An 18,668-nucleotide genomic window follows, 5' to 3' on the forward strand; every position below is an offset into this window, starting at 1 on the left:
TCTGAGCTCTAAAGATTTTGTTAAATCTCTTTTAACAGCTACTATCCTCCAGAAATACTTAAAACATATTTGATTACAGCTTGGTACACCCGCTTTTTAAAATCATATTTTATTTATTTTTAATAGGTAATATATTCACAAGGAAAAAAATGAAAAGGAAAAACATGCTATGATGTGAAAAATAAACCTTTCTTACCCACTCTCTCAGCTCTCCTCTTTCTAGATCCAATGGTGGTTGCCATTACCCATCTTTTGTGCATTCTTACAAAAACACTGAAAAATACTGAATGTGTATGTTAGTGTGTGTATGTACATATATATTTTGTATGTGTAGTGTAATCATTGAAAAAAACTTCCCTTACCAATCACCAGTCCTACTCTCAAGAGGCAAATTCTTTTAACCTACAAGTTTCCATTTCTGATGGCTAATTCCATTTCTTTAAATAACACATTAGTACTACCAGATATCTCATTAATTTTAAAAAATGTCCATTAGCTTTTTGGAAGAGTAAATACAAATGGCTGACTTTACCATGAGTCTCCTCCATTTGGCCTTTAAATTATATGTATCATAATATTAGAAAATAGTATTTCTCTTTCTACCAACTACCGAAACCTTGTAATTAAGAGTTAAAGCTCCTAAAGCCAGTCAACAGAACAGGAAATCCTGTTGTACCATAAAGATATGAAATGTTATTCAATCTGACTAGCAATGAATTAAATTTAAAAAAGTAAAATTTCAATGAGATATAATGTTAACAATGTGATGTAGGTGAGCTCTTCTTATGTGAACATTTATACATCTACCATGGACAGTAGTTTGAATATATCTAAAACAGTTTAAGATGCACACACACAGAAATTTCGCGTCATTCGAAGACTTACATTGATAAATGTAACACACATAATTTTCATGAAACAAATATGGTTTTGATACCATTTGTATAAACTTCAAAATAGACAATGCATTCTATATGCTGTTGGGCATGTATACATACACGTTTTGAGTATAAAGCGGCACTTCTGCACATGTTGACATACTATACTGAATGTTCAGTGTTCTTGCTTTTCTCATATTATATGGGATCTGAAAAATCCAAGTCACCTTACTGATCCATCTTACTTGTTTTTGTTGTTGTTGTTGTTTTCAGTTTGACCTGAGCCGGAAGCAAGAGTTGGATGCTTAACCGACTGAGCCACCCAGGTGCCCCTTATCTTAACTGTTTTAACAGCTCTGGTTATATTCCATTGTTTTGGTGTATTAAAATCTTAAGGTGTACGAACTCTCTCCCTTAATCTCTCCTCTTCCCTTAACCTGACTCATACTAACACAGCTATCTTTAAAGCCGCATACTGATGATAGCACAACTACATGATGAAAGAAATTTGTGCCCTTGAATCAATATTTGAAAAGGAGCCTACTCTAAGCAAGAGAAAACTATTTTAACTCTGTAAAATAATGCCGTATAAGGTGTCTAGTTTAAACTAGGCCATTAATCACCACGTTGTTTGTAATTGTGTGTGCATATGTAATAAAAATATGAAGTCATGCATGGAAATGATACATTTTTAATTTAAGGTAGTGGTGACCTCTGGGTGCAAAGGAATTGAGAGAGAGAGAGAGGAACGTGATCCTATGTGAGAAGAACACAGGGCTGGACACCTACTGGCTCTGCATTACTTCTTGAACTGTACATATATTTTATAGTCTATACTATATCTTTATAGTCTTTGTATGTTTCATGCATTTCACACATTCTAGGATTTGAATTCAGTTCATTTCTTTCGTTATACTGGGACATGCAAGCAAATACATATAGATTTGGGACAATTTTCACGTTTTAACCTAAAATCTTCTACTCTCAGTAATTAGCACATAATTAATATACAGTATTAATTCAATTAATTTTTGTTTGTATAGTTATTTTTATGATTCTTAATCATAAAACCATATTCAGAGTTATTTATAACTTTGTCTTCAGTCAACTGGGAAAGACAGCTACCATTGGTAAGATAAACATAATGATTAAAAGTAATGGTCTATAACTTTCCTTAGTACATGCATTTTTATTATTAGAAGACACTATAGCAAGCCCAATTATAAAACGTTATGCACATTTTTAAATACAGGGTAAATACCAAGTCATATTTGGAGAAGAAATAAGATATAGAAAAAGTAGCGAGGAATAAAAGAAAAAGAAAGGAAAGGATATTTTAATATACCTTGAAGTCTGCATACTGCTTTCATAAAATAACTGGAACTCAATTATTCACACAGCAACAATCATTTCCAGACTTTAATTTCATATTAAAAAAATTCTTGTTGGTTTGGAGGCTCATTTGAATTAATTATATTATGTGCTCAGAAGCTGTAAAAATAAGCAAAACACATTGAGGAGTGACTTAAGAAGGAAGATTAGGAGAATTGTTTAAAAAGCTTTTGATTCAAGAGAAGTAATCACTTCAATATGCACAACAACACTGGCTATTTTTCTACCTAAGCTAACAGATTCAAACAACTGAAGGACAGAAAATTTGATTCCTTCAACAATGTCATCAGCTACAACATTTATTAGCGTTTTACTTTGCATCATTGGATACCTGCTTTCCTTCTTAAAATTTTGCACTCATATTTTATGCAAATGCTGAGAATTGAGGCTAATTTGTTTTTCAAATGATAAACCCAAATATACTCAGAATATACTTGAGAATAATGTGTGAAAGGTTCACAAGAAGATATTTTACATATATTACTTACAATTGGCCCACTATCTGCTAGGTGAAAGTGATCACTCTGACAGAGATTCAACTGTTTTTAATTGATATACTTTATATTAATAAGTTTCCCTCCAGGAAAAGTACATTTGAAGATATAAAAATAGTTCCAAACACCTAATAGTAATTAAATGGAAAATAAGACTATTTATAAAGCTTCAAATGTACCCTTATTGCCTCTTTCACAGTTAATTTCAACTTCCCATTACATTCTCTATAGTAGGTGGTTACACATCTGTGTCGTCACCCCTCAAAGGTGGGATGGACCCCACACACACCCAAAATTTGTTTGTTGAGACTGATAGTGCCATACGTGCAATGAGAGGGTGTGAAAAAGTTTGTTGCTCACTTTATGAGGATTTGGGGGAAGACCAAGAGAGATCTCAGGCTGGCCCAAGATTGGCTTGTAAGAAAGGGAAAGGACATTTGCTTGACTTTGTGATGATTAAGAGGTAGAGCTGGGATGAGTGTTTAGCTCTGGTGAGGGCTTGATGTCTCTACCAATGCAAAAATAGGGAGCACCTAGGCTCTCTAATTAGTTCGCTCAGATGGGGGGCAGAGGGGAGGAGGCAGTAGTGGGCCTTGAAGGTTGTATGCAGTCCAACACCAAAAAGGGATTCCAACTTATTATTAGAATCTTAATGGCTCAGAAATTGCTGCATGCTGATGTTACCTAGCACTTTTTATTCCTGAGCATACTGCTGCCCTACATATCTCAAAGTGCAAAGCAGTCCAGGATAGCTACATGACTGAGGTACAGCCATGGAGTATTGAGACTGAGTGATATTAAGACCTCTGAGTCTGACTCAAATGTGGATCCTGAGAAACTTAACAGAAGACCAGGGGGGAGGGGAAGGGGAAAAAAAAGTTACAGAGAGGGAAGGAGGCAAAGCATAAGAGACTGTTAAATACTGAGAACAAACTGAGGGTTGATGGGGTGTGGTGGAGAGGGGAAGGTGGGTGATGGGCATTGAGGAAGGCACCTTTGGGATGAGCACTGGGTGTTGTATGGAAACCAATTTGACAATAAATTACATATAAATAAATAAATAAATAAACAGACTTTAAAAACAAACCCTCTGAGTCTACTTTTTCAAGTGTAACACACATTATTCATTATATTTTCTGTATTGATGCAGAGAAACACAATCACATTTATCAAGTGTTATACATGTTAAATCTGTAACTAGTCTACAAGTTGCTTTCCCAACCACGATGGCAATTTAAGAAGCTGTTGGGCATTTTTTTTTTTTTATTGCCTTCTGCTTCAAATGAAATAAGCCTCCTTTGCCAGGGAAGCTGATAATCTTCGTGACCTGTTCCACCCCGACAGAATTTCTACTGGAAGCCAAGAAGGGCATATGAAAGAAGCCTCAAGCAGGAGTGTCACAGACTTGTACTCCTCTTAACCAAAGCTTAATAATTTTTCAAGAAAAGAAGCTTCACATTTGTTGCATCCCTTTGATCAAGTTCCAGATTCCCCAAATGGCTAGTTTGCACAACTTTGCTCATTTTATAGTTATCTCTCGCCGTGTGATTTTGCCAAACTTCTCAATCCATCATGCCTCCCTCATTTCTATTGAATTTCTTTTCTTTTTCCCTATGATAAATTTTGTTTTCTGTGCAACACTTTCTGTAGTATATTTATCTATTTGCATATTGGAGTCAATTTTAATTTTAAGACTTATTTATGAAGTGACTTTTCTTTTCATTTTCTTTTTCCTGAGTTCAGATATCATTCTTTCTTAATTTTTGTGTTCAATCATTTTTTTCTCATTTAAGCTAATCCTGATTTATTTTGTTCTTTTGTTGTTTACTATTATTTTCAATTTTTTAGTTGTTTTGCTATATGGGTTACACATCTCATCTGATTGTGGGCTTCTTTTAGAGCAAGCCCTCAGTGTGTTGTTGTTGTTGTTGTTGTTGTTGCTTTTTTGTTTTTACTCTGTTCCCCTCTCCCACTACTGTCTGAAAACTGAAAATTCCCTTGTTTTTACCACCTACTGAACGTGTTCTACTCAAATTCATTGATATTCTTAGTAATGTCTACTTACTAAGTTTTGTTCTGGCAGGATATTTGGCCAGCTGGTTGAGTTTTTTTTAGGGCCTGATATACATCAATATCCAGATATTTTCCTACTTGCTACAACTCAACATGTTTTACTTAGCACAAATCAGAACTCAAAACTCTTTTAACTTTTTACTATTTTTCTCAGATAGCGTTAGCAAATTTCCATTCTATATTAAGACTCACTTATGTAATGATTTGTTAGAAATTTCTGGTTTCTGTGGTTCTCAAAATCATTTAATATTTCTTTATTATACCCTTGCTTCTTTCTAAGCGGGTTTTAATTCTATAGATATTGTTCCTCTTGATGACTACTTCTAGTTTGTTGCTTATGAGAATACCTTGTTATCTAGCTTTTATTGATTAGTATACAGATGTTGTTTTTATAAGCTCATTTATATGACCTTTTTATTTCTATAGGAAAGGGAATTGGGAGATGTTTTTGACACAATATTCCTTTGCTGTTAGCTGGTCTTTTTAAATGTTTCTCTTAACACAGTTTGGAAGAAATAGGAACAAATGGGTCACTTTAATATGATATTGAGCAGGAGAAGAAAGAAATATAAACCCATATAATATGGGAAATGTTTGTGTAGATGGATGATATTTATTTAGCCTAGTGGAAGTGAAAAACCAAGAGACAGAACTATCATATTTTTTCAACTTTTAATTTTTAACTAATGTTAGGCTTACAAAAAGCTACAAAAATATTGCAGAGTTTCCATACACCTTAACCTAGATTCCTCTATTGTTATCATTGTACATAACCACAATGCAATTATCAAAAGCCTAAATTAACATTGGCACAATACTGTACTACACCCTTGACCTTCGTTAGTATTTTCCCAATAATGACCTTTTAATTCCTGTATCACGATTCAGAGATTTCACGTTATACTCACAATATTTATGCATTCTTTCCTTATCTTTCATAACCTTGATACTTTTGATGATCACTGGTCAGTGTTTTTAGAAGGTCCCTCAATTTGGGATGGTCTGATATTTTCTCATGTTTAGAATAAAGCTACATATTTTTTACCTGACTACCTTTGAAGTGCTATGTCCTTCTCAGTGCGTGATATCATGATGTTAAATATCTTATTATTTATTACAGATAATGTTAGCCTCAACCACTTAGTTGTGTCTATTGGATTTCTCCACTGTCATGTTACTTTTTTTTCTTATCTTTATAATAATTAATATCTTGGGGACAAAACTTTGAACCTATGCATATACCATATTTCAAACTTTCACATACTAACTTTAATATTTACTGAACATTTTGTTTACTTTCAGCTTTTGATGAATGTTAATGAAGGGGCTATAAACATTCACATGTAGATTTTTGTGCAGACATTAATCTTTAAATCAAATTGGTCAGATATATGGATATCCAATTGTTGGATTATGTGAAAAGAAAATACATTTAACTGTCTTCCAAAGTGTCTGCACTATTTTTCACTCCCACCATTAATGATTGATTTATATTTTATAGTAATATCTCATTGTTTTTTTAATTTGAAATTCCTTAATGATAAATAAAGTTGATCCTCTTTTCATATGGTTAGTTCTCATCTTCTTATCTTCTTTGGTGAAGCGCCTGTTCAGATATTGTCACATTTAATTAGGTTTGTTTTCTTATTGCTAAGTTTTAAGAGTTCTTTATATATTTTGGATACAAATATTTTATCAGGCATACATTTTGCAAAATTTTTCCTGGTCTGTGGCTTCTATTTTCATTCTCTTCATAATTAATGTCCTTGGTTGAGAAATTTTAATTGTAATAAATTTTTAGGTTATCATATTTCCCTCCATGAATTTTGCTTTTGGTGTTGTCTCTAAAATGTCATCACCAAGTCCGGGGTCACCTAGATTTCCTCCTATATTTTCTTCTAGAAGTTTGATAGTTTGTATTTTTCATTTAAGCCCATGATCTGTTTTGAACTAATTTTAAAATGTTTTGAACTAAATGAAAATAGGAAATACAACTTATCAAAATTTGTGAGATGCATATACATAATAGTGTGTAGACAGAGATTTATAGAGTTAAATATTTCTATGGAAAATAAAAATCTAAAATCTACATTACAGTCTTAACATTGTTGGAAGCAAGTACAAAAAGAACGATTTACAATTTAAGCCTAAAGTAATTAGAAAAAAAAATGAGAGCATAAATCAAAGAAATTAAAAACAGGAAAACATAAACAACAAAACCAAAGTTTATTCTTTGAAAAAGTCAATAAAATTGATAAACCCATAGCCAGACTAAACAAAGAAACAAAAAAGGAATACAGAAATTATCAAATTAGAAATCAAAAAGGTATTATGACTACTATTGCCATGGACATTAAAGTTAACAGAGGAATACTACGAGCAACTCTATGTCCACAAATTTGATAACTTAAATGTAGTAAACCAATTAACTGAAAGACACATACTAAAAAATTCACAAAGAAGAAATAGATAATCTGAATAGGCCCATATCTATTAAATAAATAAATAAATAAATAAATAAATAAACAAACAAATAAATAAATACCCTCCAAATCAGAAAATACCAGGATTAGTTGGCTTTACTGGTGAATTCTACCAAACATTTAAGGGGAAAATGATACCAGTTCTCCACAGCCACGCCCAGAAAATAGAAGCAGAAGGAACACATCTGAACTCATTCTATGAGGCTAGGATTAACCTAATAATAAAACCTGATAAAAATATTATAAGGAAGAAAAACTATAGAACCATATCTCTGGGGAATATTCCTGCAAGAATCCTTAACAAAATCTTGGCAAATAGAATTTAATAATGTATTGCAAGAATTGTATACTCCAACTGAGTGGGATTTTCAAGTGATCATTGACATTATTACAAGTGACATTACAAATGACATTATTTGCAAGCTATTGTTGCATTTAATACATATCATGTTTGTAGGCGTTTTCTGTTCATAGCACTTATTTTTTGTCCCTCCATTATCTGCCTTGTTATAATTGAGCATTTTGCATGATTAAATTTTATCTATATTCTTAGCATACTGATTATATTTCCTTTTAAAAATGTCTAGCGATTACTTAGAGTTTTCAATATACATTCATCTACTCTAAGTATGCTTTCAAGTAACACTACACCATTTCACTTGTAGTACAGGTGCCCTATGAGAGTATCCAATTCCTTTTGTTATCACTATCATTGACTTCATTTATCCATATGTTATAATCACCTGATGCATGGTTAAAATGATTAAATTGTTATCTTTTAGGTATATTAAGAATTAGAAAAATGTTTTATTTTAAACAGATAAGTCCATTGTCTCATACTGTTATGACTCACAAGATTTTTCTAACTCTGTAATAATTTATTATTTTGTATATTTTTATTTGCTACATTTATTTCTCTATAAGATGTATACTCTTGTCTCCTCTATTTATCAATTTGCTTATTTGCTTTATTTAAGAAAGTTTATATTTTGTCTAGCTTTTACCTTTTTATTTATGTGATTTTTAATGTCTTCAGACCTTTAACTGCTTAGTTCATTGGTTTATTGGAATATCCCTTAATACCTACCTTTTGCTATATAAAAATAAGTTTTTCCATTTTTTTTCCATTCTCATCACTTTTATATGTTATAACATACTCATCAGTTTTCCCAGTCATACTTGGTTGAGTGATATGCATTCTGTAGCAAATTCTTTAGGATGGTCTGAAGATGAAGAATTCCTTATGTTCCTGTTTGCTGAAAACTATTTTTTTTTGTTTCTAAAGTTTTGATATATAAATGGAAAATAAGCTGGATATAACATCAGAGGGTCCCATTTTCTTTCATTTATGATTATGATTATTATTATTACTGTTCATATTATTACTTCCTTTTTTTATGAGTGCTTTGAAAAGTCTGATGAGAGGCTGCAACTGTTGCTTTGTAAGTTATTTGATACCTTTTTCCTGGAGGTCTTCATAAGTGTGTGTTTGTTTTTGAAATCTAATACTTTTACTAGGATATGACTCAGAGTTGATAGTTCTTTGTTAATTTTCCAGATATCTAATAGCCACTTTTAAATGCTATTTTCATGCATGCTAGATTCATGTTTTGTTTTGTGTTGTTTTTATTTCTATTTCTGAAAAGACTCTTGAATTGTAGTTTTGCTTTTCATTTGTTATTTGATTTATTTCTCCAATGTTTAATTTTTATCTTCAGGAACTCTGATGTAAACATTTTTTTCCTAAATATTTTCATTTCTACTACTTTTTTTTTCTTTACTTCTTTTCATTCTGTCATATTCCTTCCCTTGTTTTTCTTATTTTCTTCAACTTGCTTTATTAAATATTCATATGACTCTAATCCTCTTGGAGACTTTTAAAATTTATTTTTCATTTCCGAGATTTTGTGATTTTCTTACATTTCTTTCTGATTTCAATCAATTTTCTTCATTAGTTACTCCTTTTTGTGATTTTTTTTTGTTTTTAGCTTTTGAATTTTTGATTCAACATACTTCTATATACTCAATGCTTGTTTGAATATATTTAATTCCATTTGGAGTATTGAATTACATTATCTTCTGGTTCACTGTTGTTTTTCAGTAGGTACTGCACTTTATTGGATATATTTAGACTTTTGTTTCTAGATTTTCTACAATAGCTCTTTAAGAGCTTTACTTTCCTCTTAACTGATTTTCCTAATAATGAAGTGTGCCATAAGATTATTAGTTGAATGGTGCCCTCTTCTGTCAGGACAGCAAAGTCCAGTTATTTTAGCATTTTTTTCTTTTCAGTTTGTTACAGGAATGTGAGAAGTTGTGAGAACTTCAAATTGATGGTTTACTTTTGTCTTTCAGTACCTTAAAATTTCCCCTTTCCTTCCCCCCAAGTTGCTAGAGGATGCTTTTCTCTTTCTTATGCTTCTTATTTTTCTCTCACTGAACCTGTGTTGCAATAACTGCCTTTAAATCATGCAATCCTTTAAAATTTGACTGGCCTCTTTAAATAACACCTATAGCTTTAGGAGAGCCTGGGTGGCTCATTTGGTTGAGTGTCCAACTTCAGCTCAGGTCATGAGCTGAAGGTCAGTTAATGGTTTGTGACTTCAAACCCCACATCCGGCTCTGTGCTGACAGCTCAGAGCCTGGAGCCTGCTTCAGATTCTTGTCTCCCTCTCTCTCTGCCCCTCCCCTGCTCATGCTCCCTCTCTCTCAAAAATAAACATCCAAAAAAAAAGACTTTTAAATATCACCTACAGGTTTAAATTGTGCCTGTTCGAGTCTCTGATCTTTTGAATCCTTTCCCCATAGAACTAAATCTGTCTAGACACTTTCCCAGTGTTTTTGGCTTACGCTGGATATAATCTTCTTGGTGGTTTTTCCAAATCATTCTCATGGCCTTTCTCTAGTCTCTCTCTTCTGTCTTACAGATTTTCTGCCTGTATTTGCTCTTCTAGAAACCTTGCAGTTGGGCTGAGGTGGGGTGGAAGCCAAAGATACCACACACAGCAATTTGGTAATATTCACTTTTTATTCACTGCCATTTTTCAATTTGGCATGATCTGTCTTTAAGTGCACAGCTTCATGTTGAAATTAGTTTTCCCTGTTTGCTCCTTGATGTTAACTGGCAAGGATATTTGGAGACATGTTTTATAATGTACCCAATGTTGTTCTTGACTACATCTATTATGACAGTTTAAGAGTGTCCTTTAAAAGAAGCATTAGTATCGAATACTTTTATCCCTGGGGCAAACATACGATCACTAAAAAGAGTTATTTAGACATCAATTTAAGGAAGAATATCTAGCAGTTAGAAATAACAAAGATGAAATAGGCTGCCTTCAAATACACTGAATGTCCCATAAACACAGCTGGTAAAAGCTTTTTTGGAATCACCACTTGTTATGAATATTTTGGATGCTATGGATTTGGAAGAAATATATAATTCAAAATATACATGCTCTGAATTGCCTCTAACAACCTATACAACTGTAAAGGTTTTTAATTATTTGATTATCAGACACCTGATTAATTCTATAAATGATATCCTACATTTGCTACTTTCTTCCTCTTCCATCTTTCTCAGAACATTTGATACATTTCCCGTTATTAACTCACCACCTATTTATGCTTTACCCTTTATATTATGTGTTTAATTCTTAATTGTCAGTAATTCTTATCTCCTTTAAGTCATCCACTGCAATATTAATATGGAAATTCTCTCTATATATACTTGATTTCATTGTATACTTTTAATACATCTTGACACATATTTAAAGTTTAATATGAGTAATATCATATGACTTTGAATTCAATTTGACTTTCACTTTTTCTTAAAATAAAAAGGAACTTTGCAAAATATGATGACTATGAAATTAAATTTCTTTGCTCCTGGTGATACCAGCTATAAAATAGAATATCTGAAGTAATTTTATTCTTTAAAGTAATGCGCTAAAACTTAAGCAATATTTATTGCATATGCTACTCCCATTTTTGGAAGACAAGTAAAGAAAAACTTTTTAATTAAATTAAAATGTTAAATTAACACGTAAAACATACTATTGTATCCCTATAAATAGTAGCATAGCTTCTATGAGCAAAGAAACACTATACCCCAGGGGTTATAAGTGTATGATTTGGAGACAGAATGCCTAGTTTTAAGCATGGGCTCTGTCACTAACTACTTATATGACAGGGAAGTTATGAATCCTTTCTGTGCCTCAGTTTCCTTATTTGTAAAATATGAGTAATAATAGTGTCTAACTCATAGGAATGTTGTACAAATAAATGAACTAATATATATGCAAAGCCTTATAACATTACTAACTATAATCATATAATAAAATTTAGCTTTTCATAGTCTTAATTATTATGATTTCATGCTAAAGTGAAAGAAATGCAGACATTTAAAGTCTCTTAATATTATTGATACATATACATAATATACGCTAACAATATGTCATAAACGATATTATTATACATTAGACTAAGGTTTTTTTTTAATTTAATGTGGTCCTGGGGTGCCTGGGTGGCTCATTTGGTTGAGTGTTTGACTCTCTATTCCATCTCAGGTCATGATCTCATGGTTCATGGGTTGAGCCCCACACCTGGCTCTTTGCGGACGGCACAGAGCCTGCTTGGGATTCTTTCTCTTTCTCTAGTGGTGGTGATATTTAATATTTAAATTTAAGATCTAAAACTTTCAAGTATATAATATTGTTAATGATAATCACCATGCAGTACATTATAGCCCATATCTTACTTACTTGATACCTTGGAGTTTGTACTTTTTGACAAACAACTTCTCTTTTCTGCCATGTACCCACATCCCCACCAGTCCCTGGCAACCACCTTTCTACTCTCTATGAGTTTGGCTTTTTTAGATACCACATATAAGAGAGAACATACAGTATTTCTCTTTCTCTGTCTGTCATATTTATCTCAGCATAAGGCCTTCAAAGTCCATCCATGTTGTTGCAAAGGGCAGGATTTCCTTCTTTTTTATAGCTGAATAATATTCAATTGTGTGTGTACCATATCTTTTTTATCCATTCATCTATTCATAGGCACATAATGAACATGGGGGTGCAGATATTTCTTCAAGACAGTATTTTCATCTCCTTCAGATATGTACCCAGAAATGAGAGTGCTAGGTCATATAGAATTTCAATTTTTAATATTTTCCACCATGGCTTTATGAATTGACATATCCCATAGCACAAGTATTCCTTTTTCTCCAGTTTGCCAACCTTGTTGTTCTTGTAGTTCACTGAATTTCTTTTAGAGGATCATTCTGAATTCTTTGTCAGACAATTCATAGATCTCCATTTCTTTAGTGTCAGTCATAATTTTAGTTTCCTTTGGTGGTGCCATATTTCCTTGATTAAATATAATTCTTGTTGCCTTATGTTGGTGTCTGCACATTTAAAGATGTTGGTACTTCTTCCAATCTTTACAGACTGACTTTAGCAGGCCAACCCCTCACCAGTCAGCTGTTCAGATATTGGTGGATGGGCAGTCTGGGTGTGTCTGTGGATGTGTTGGAATCCTTCGGTGGCCTAGTACTGAAGTGGATCAAAAGCCTGGGACAGTGGTACTCAACCTGAAATTAAGCTCCACTGAGACCTGGATTTAGAGATGCTCCTTTGGAGCCATGGTTTATGGCCACTCACTGAGAGCCTGAAGCCACAAGAGTCACACAGGACTGCAAAGACCAGTTGATGCTGGGATGTGCCTGGAGCCTGGATTTGCTAGAGCTGTCTGGGAGCCAAGTAGGCCAATGGGAGCTGGAAAGTTTTGAGTGAGTCTGGAACATGGGTTCATGGGAACCCGCCAAGAAACAGGTTCCATGGTAGATGGCCAATGCTAGGTTGAGAAGACAAAAGCATGGAGTCATCAGAGATGCCTGGGGCTGTGGTAGTGGCCAGTGCTGGCAGACACTGGAATGGATTGGGGGCCTAAGTCAATGGGAATCCCCAGGGAGACTGGAGCTGAAGAAGCTGTCTGGAACTATTGGGGCTACCTGGGGTTATGGAGCTGACTGACCCCCAGATGGGTCAGAAACCTGGGTTTGCAGGGGCCTTCTGGGAGCCTGAAGCTGATAAAGCCACCCCTAGCTATGGAAGCTGTCTGAGGTTGCTGGAGCTGGCAGGCACCTGAGTGCAACTAGGGCCTGCGTTACTGGGACCTGCTGAGAGCCTAGTGTCACAGGATGTGTCTGAGCCTGGCAGGCATCAGGGTGAGTCCTGGGTTTCTGCTGTGCAAGCTGCCTGGAGCTGTGGGGGATGCTTGGAGCTGCTAGTGTAAGCAGGTGCTGGCATGAAACAGGGGGCGTGGATCCTAGAGCTGCAGGGAGCTCTGCTAAGGAAGCTGCCCAGGCCTGTGGGAATTGCTTGGGTCACTGGAGTAGGCAGATTCCAGGCTGAGGTGGGTCCTGAATACCCAGAAGCCCTCAGGGAGGTTTGCCATGAAAGTCACCCAGGGTCACTCTAACAGGCGGGCACAGGGATTAACCAGGGTCTGGATTCACAAGAACCCACAAGGAACATGGAACCAAGAATGTCACTTGAAGCCACTGGAGTCACCTAGGGCCACTTCAGTTGCTGGTGCTGGGGTGAACATGTTGGGGAGGGCCTGGGTTAATGGGATCCACCAGGCTTGGGTTCCTGAGAGCCCTTTGAGACCCTGATGACACGGAGGTTGCCCAAGGCCACTAGAGTCAGCAAGCCCCTGGGTGAAAAGGGGCCTGGAATATTTGGCTCTTATGAAAGTATCTTTGTGCATAAATAGTTGTTTAGACTGTTGTTTCTGTGGGGAGACTAACACGTAGTAATTCCTCCACCACCGTTTTGCTAATGTCACTTGCCAACACGGTCTTTCTTTTATTAATATGATAACTGTGTTTTCCAATTTGAAATTTAAAGTGTATATAATCTCTTATCCACTTTATACCTGTTTTAGGCAATGCATTAAAAATGCTCAGACAAAATGTACCTTGAGGCCAAGTTCAATGAGTACTCTTAGCTAAAATATTTCCTATATATGTATGAAAATAATTTTAAATGAAAATAAAAAGGTTTTGCATTACAGTGAGGTCACAAAATATTATCTCAGAATAACACCTTAAAATATAATACTCTAAAAGAAAGTATGGATATATCTTTGAATTTTAAGATAGATTCTTCATAGATATTTGGTTTGTTCATTTGGTTATTTGGTTGATGATGATTTGTTTATAATTTATACATTTTAAGTCAGTTAATACAGTAAGATTTAAAAAAATGAATTTGATTCCCATTCACCTCTACTGGCTATTATATAAAATTCTATATATAATCTCAATATCTTATATAAATATATATACATTTACATACATATTACCGTAAGATATTTATATATATTTTAGCTATATAAGATACTGAGAATAGATTTAGAAATTCATATCACTTCCATTACATATATAACAGAAATGACATTTAGAAAATAAATAGAAATAATCACTTACTGATAATATTCAGAACATGAATGATATTAATCTTTGCTAAAGATTTTACTTTACCAAAATTCAACATTTAAGTTTGACACAATTTAATTTGAATTAATAATTGATATTAGCTGATTTTTCCTTCCCTTTTGATCAAAGAAAATTTTTGCACATCTCTATGTGGATACTTTTTCAAAGCATATAGAATTTAATTTAAAAGTTTTGAATTAAATTAACGAAGTAAAATTTTTATACAACATATATTCTGAATATACTATAGAGTAACTTTCACTTAATTTTGAAATTAATTCCCACATCATTCTTTTTGTGCTTCTTTGCTAGTGAAAAGAATTACTTTCAAAATGTGTGAATATTAACACAACCACTGTAAAAGTCTTTACATAAGGTGAACAAAAACTATCTAAAACACGCAAAATTAAAAAAAAGATCTTGTTGTATCAAATACAACATCCAATCTCAGAGATTATCTAAAGTGAAAGAAACCAAAAACAACAAAACTTTTTCAAATCTAACCAGAGAATTTAATTACTTTATTAAAGAAAAAAAAGTAACAGTACTAATTTGCAACTTACAAACCTACACTCAGTCCACAAATTGCTAAGAAATTATCAAACTACAACTTGCATTCATAATATTTTCATCATAAGACTGCTCTCACTATAGTTATTCCATATACTTTTTTTTTTAATTTTGAAAGAGTGAAGATATTCCATTTCAAGTTTCAGCTGTCTTTCCTGAGAATGACCTTAGTTTTCCTCATTCTAAATTAATGCATAAATAAATGTGAATTACTTTTGGAAAGCAATATAGATATACAAAACATTTGAAAAACATCAATGTAAGTAGTTTTGTTCTTTGTTTTAAAATCCATTTGTAAAGTAATTTATTGCATATCCTTCCTTTTCAGAAAATGCAAATTGATACTTCATTTGGAAATTATTCTTAAGTATGTAGAGTAGTGCCTCAAAGTAATATTGGTAGTGGTTTATTTAAAAAATATATCATCTATGTCTATGTGTAAATGATCTCCTAATTCATTCAAAACAGATTTGACATTCTATATTTTTTCTAAAACTATTTATTATAAGTGAGCTTATTATAATGCATAGTTCATTTTAAAATTATAAAGAAGTGTAAATATTAATAAATATCCATCCCTCCTTGGAAATTGTGACCTTGAATTTGATGGCTGATTATCACATAATTATTTTCCTTCTTTTACGATATCACATAATATTATGGATTTTGAAATGTGTAGTATAAGTAATGTCTTCCTCTCCCTGTATCTTATTTTAAGAGTTATTACTTATAACGTTCCATTTAACTTCATGTAAATTCAAACTCACTAGTTGTAAATGTTTACCTATAAAGTAAGACCAACTTATTTCTCCCAAAGAAGTTGAAGACAAAGAAATTCTTTTTGTACACATCGAATAATTTACTTTTAGACCTTGACATTAAGACATAATGCCTATTTATTTATTTATTTATTTAACTATTTATTTATTTATTTATTTTTGGCTAGATAGGAATAGCTGGAATTATTTCTGGATAGTAAACTCAAAGTACATACTTTTTTTCTCTTGCTAGCATCAAGAAAACCAATGAAATTATTGGTTTTAAATATACTAATGGGATCATAATTAAATTCTTCTTTGAGTAGGTGTTGGTATATGGAAGTTACTTATTAATTCAAGTACTTGTTAACATGACTTTCAATGTTTCAAATAATATATACTAGGGCTATAAGAATTCTTAGAAACCATCTAATACATTTGTTTTCTTAAAGAGAACATCTATATTGTTCCTTAAGAAATTCGGTTTGAGGGGCGCCTGGGTGGCGCAGTCGGTTAAGCGTCCAACTTCAGCCAGGTCACGATCTTGCGGTCTGTGAGTTCAAGCCCCGCGTCAGGCTTTGGGCTGATGGCTCGGAGCCTGGAGCCTGTTTCCGATTCTGTGTCTCCCTCTCTCTCTGCCCCTCCCTCGTTCATGCTCTGTCTCTCTCTTTCCCAAAAATAAATAAAAAACGTTGAAAAAAAAAAAAAAAGATATTCGGTTTGAGTCTTCACTTACATCAATCAAGAGCAGCTCATTCTTTTCTAAGGAAGATTATCCCCAAAGATGAGACACTTCTCCTTTGAACAGTTATTCTCCATGGTTAAACATTTTAATCTTTTTCCATTTATGTTGAATGAGTTGGTATCATGACATCTTATTTTATAGAGCATCATGCTAAATATCTGGAGTCCTCTTACTCTCCTTTTTTAAAGTGAACTTTTCCAACTATTTAATTTTTTTCATGATGAGATTTTCATTGCTCTTCTTAAAATAAACTTTACAATGTCAATGTCCCTCTTAAAATTTGAAGTACATAATTCAAAGACAAATCCTGCTGTGATTTGATGGCCCATGTAGTCCTGCAGCCTAAAATTATAATAGCTCCTTCATTAAAAAGCAGCCAAAATACCCCTTTTCATCTTTTCATAAAATGGATGGGGATGAACCATCTAATTTTCATTTTCTTATTTGAATTTTTGAATTACATACAAGGCTTCCTTTCTATCATTATAGAAATTGTTTTTCTGGGTTGAATATATAATTTCATTCTTTAAGGAATACCAACCAATAAAAAAGATCAGTCCCTACAAGTTTTAGCATACTCCCTTCGACGAAGAGAATATGAAAGCAAACAATGGTAATTAAAACGTATGCTTTACTAAGGGAATAAATAAAGTACTATGGAAACGCTGGAAAAAGAGCAACTAATCTGACCACAAATTATAATGCGTAATGTCACCCTCTCAAGGTCACACTCATCTAGAGATCTTCTGTGATACTCCTCTTCATGCACTGATGATTTGCACGCCTGGTTCACTGCACTTCTCTTCATTCGTATTCCTGATACCATTCATAGTGACTTTGGTGTCCCTTCACATGATTCTTCCCTAGCCCTGTTATCACACTTACTAAGCAATTCATTTCTCATCACCAAGTTCAGCCCATCTCAGTCACCACCTACAAAATCAGTCTCTTATCAGCATTGCCTAATGCTGTTCCACTTCCCAGTAAAATCTACACTCCTTTTTTCTGCAACAAGAAAATCATATTCTTGTTTGTTCAACTACCCCCACTATATTAAATGTCCATATCTTAGAAGAGATGTCTTTAATTTTATGCAAATCTATACTAATAACTTCTATAATTTTGAAATGTTTTTCTCATAGATTTTCATACCTTTTGCCAAGTTTATTTCTAAATACTTTATCTGTATTGTTACTAATATGACTATTTTTTCTTCAATTATGCCCTTTAAATGATTATTTCAAGTATATATGAAAGACTATTTTTGTGTGCCAATTTTATATCTTGCCAGATTCGTTAATGCTTTTTTCTTTATTTTAGTTATATCACCAAGTTTCTTGATATTTCAAATATATTATTTTGAAAGAAAAATGTTTTTATTTATTCTTTTGTTTCTGGTGACTCTATCTTTTGCTTTTCTATTGTTCCGACTGACATATCATATATATATATATATATATATATATATATATATATATATATAATAATTTTTTAATGTTCATTTATTTTTTTTAAATACTTATTTATTTTTGAGACAGAGAGAGACAGAGCATGAACAGGGGAGGGCCAGAGAGAGAGGGAGACACAGAATCTGAAACAGGCTCCAGGCTCTGAGCTGTCAGCAGAGAGCCCGACGTGGGGCTCGAACTCACGGACCGTGAGATCATGACCTGAGCCGAAGTTGGACGCTTAACCGACTGAGCCACCCAGGCGCCCCAATGTTCATTTATTTTTGAGAGAGAGAGTGCGAGTGGGGGAGGGACAG

The sequence above is a fragment of the Neofelis nebulosa genome, chromosome 3, assembly GCF_028018385.1.
Source record: "Neofelis nebulosa isolate mNeoNeb1 chromosome 3, mNeoNeb1.pri, whole genome shotgun sequence".
NCBI classification, from domain to species: domain Eukaryota; kingdom Metazoa; phylum Chordata; class Mammalia; order Carnivora; family Felidae; genus Neofelis; species Neofelis nebulosa.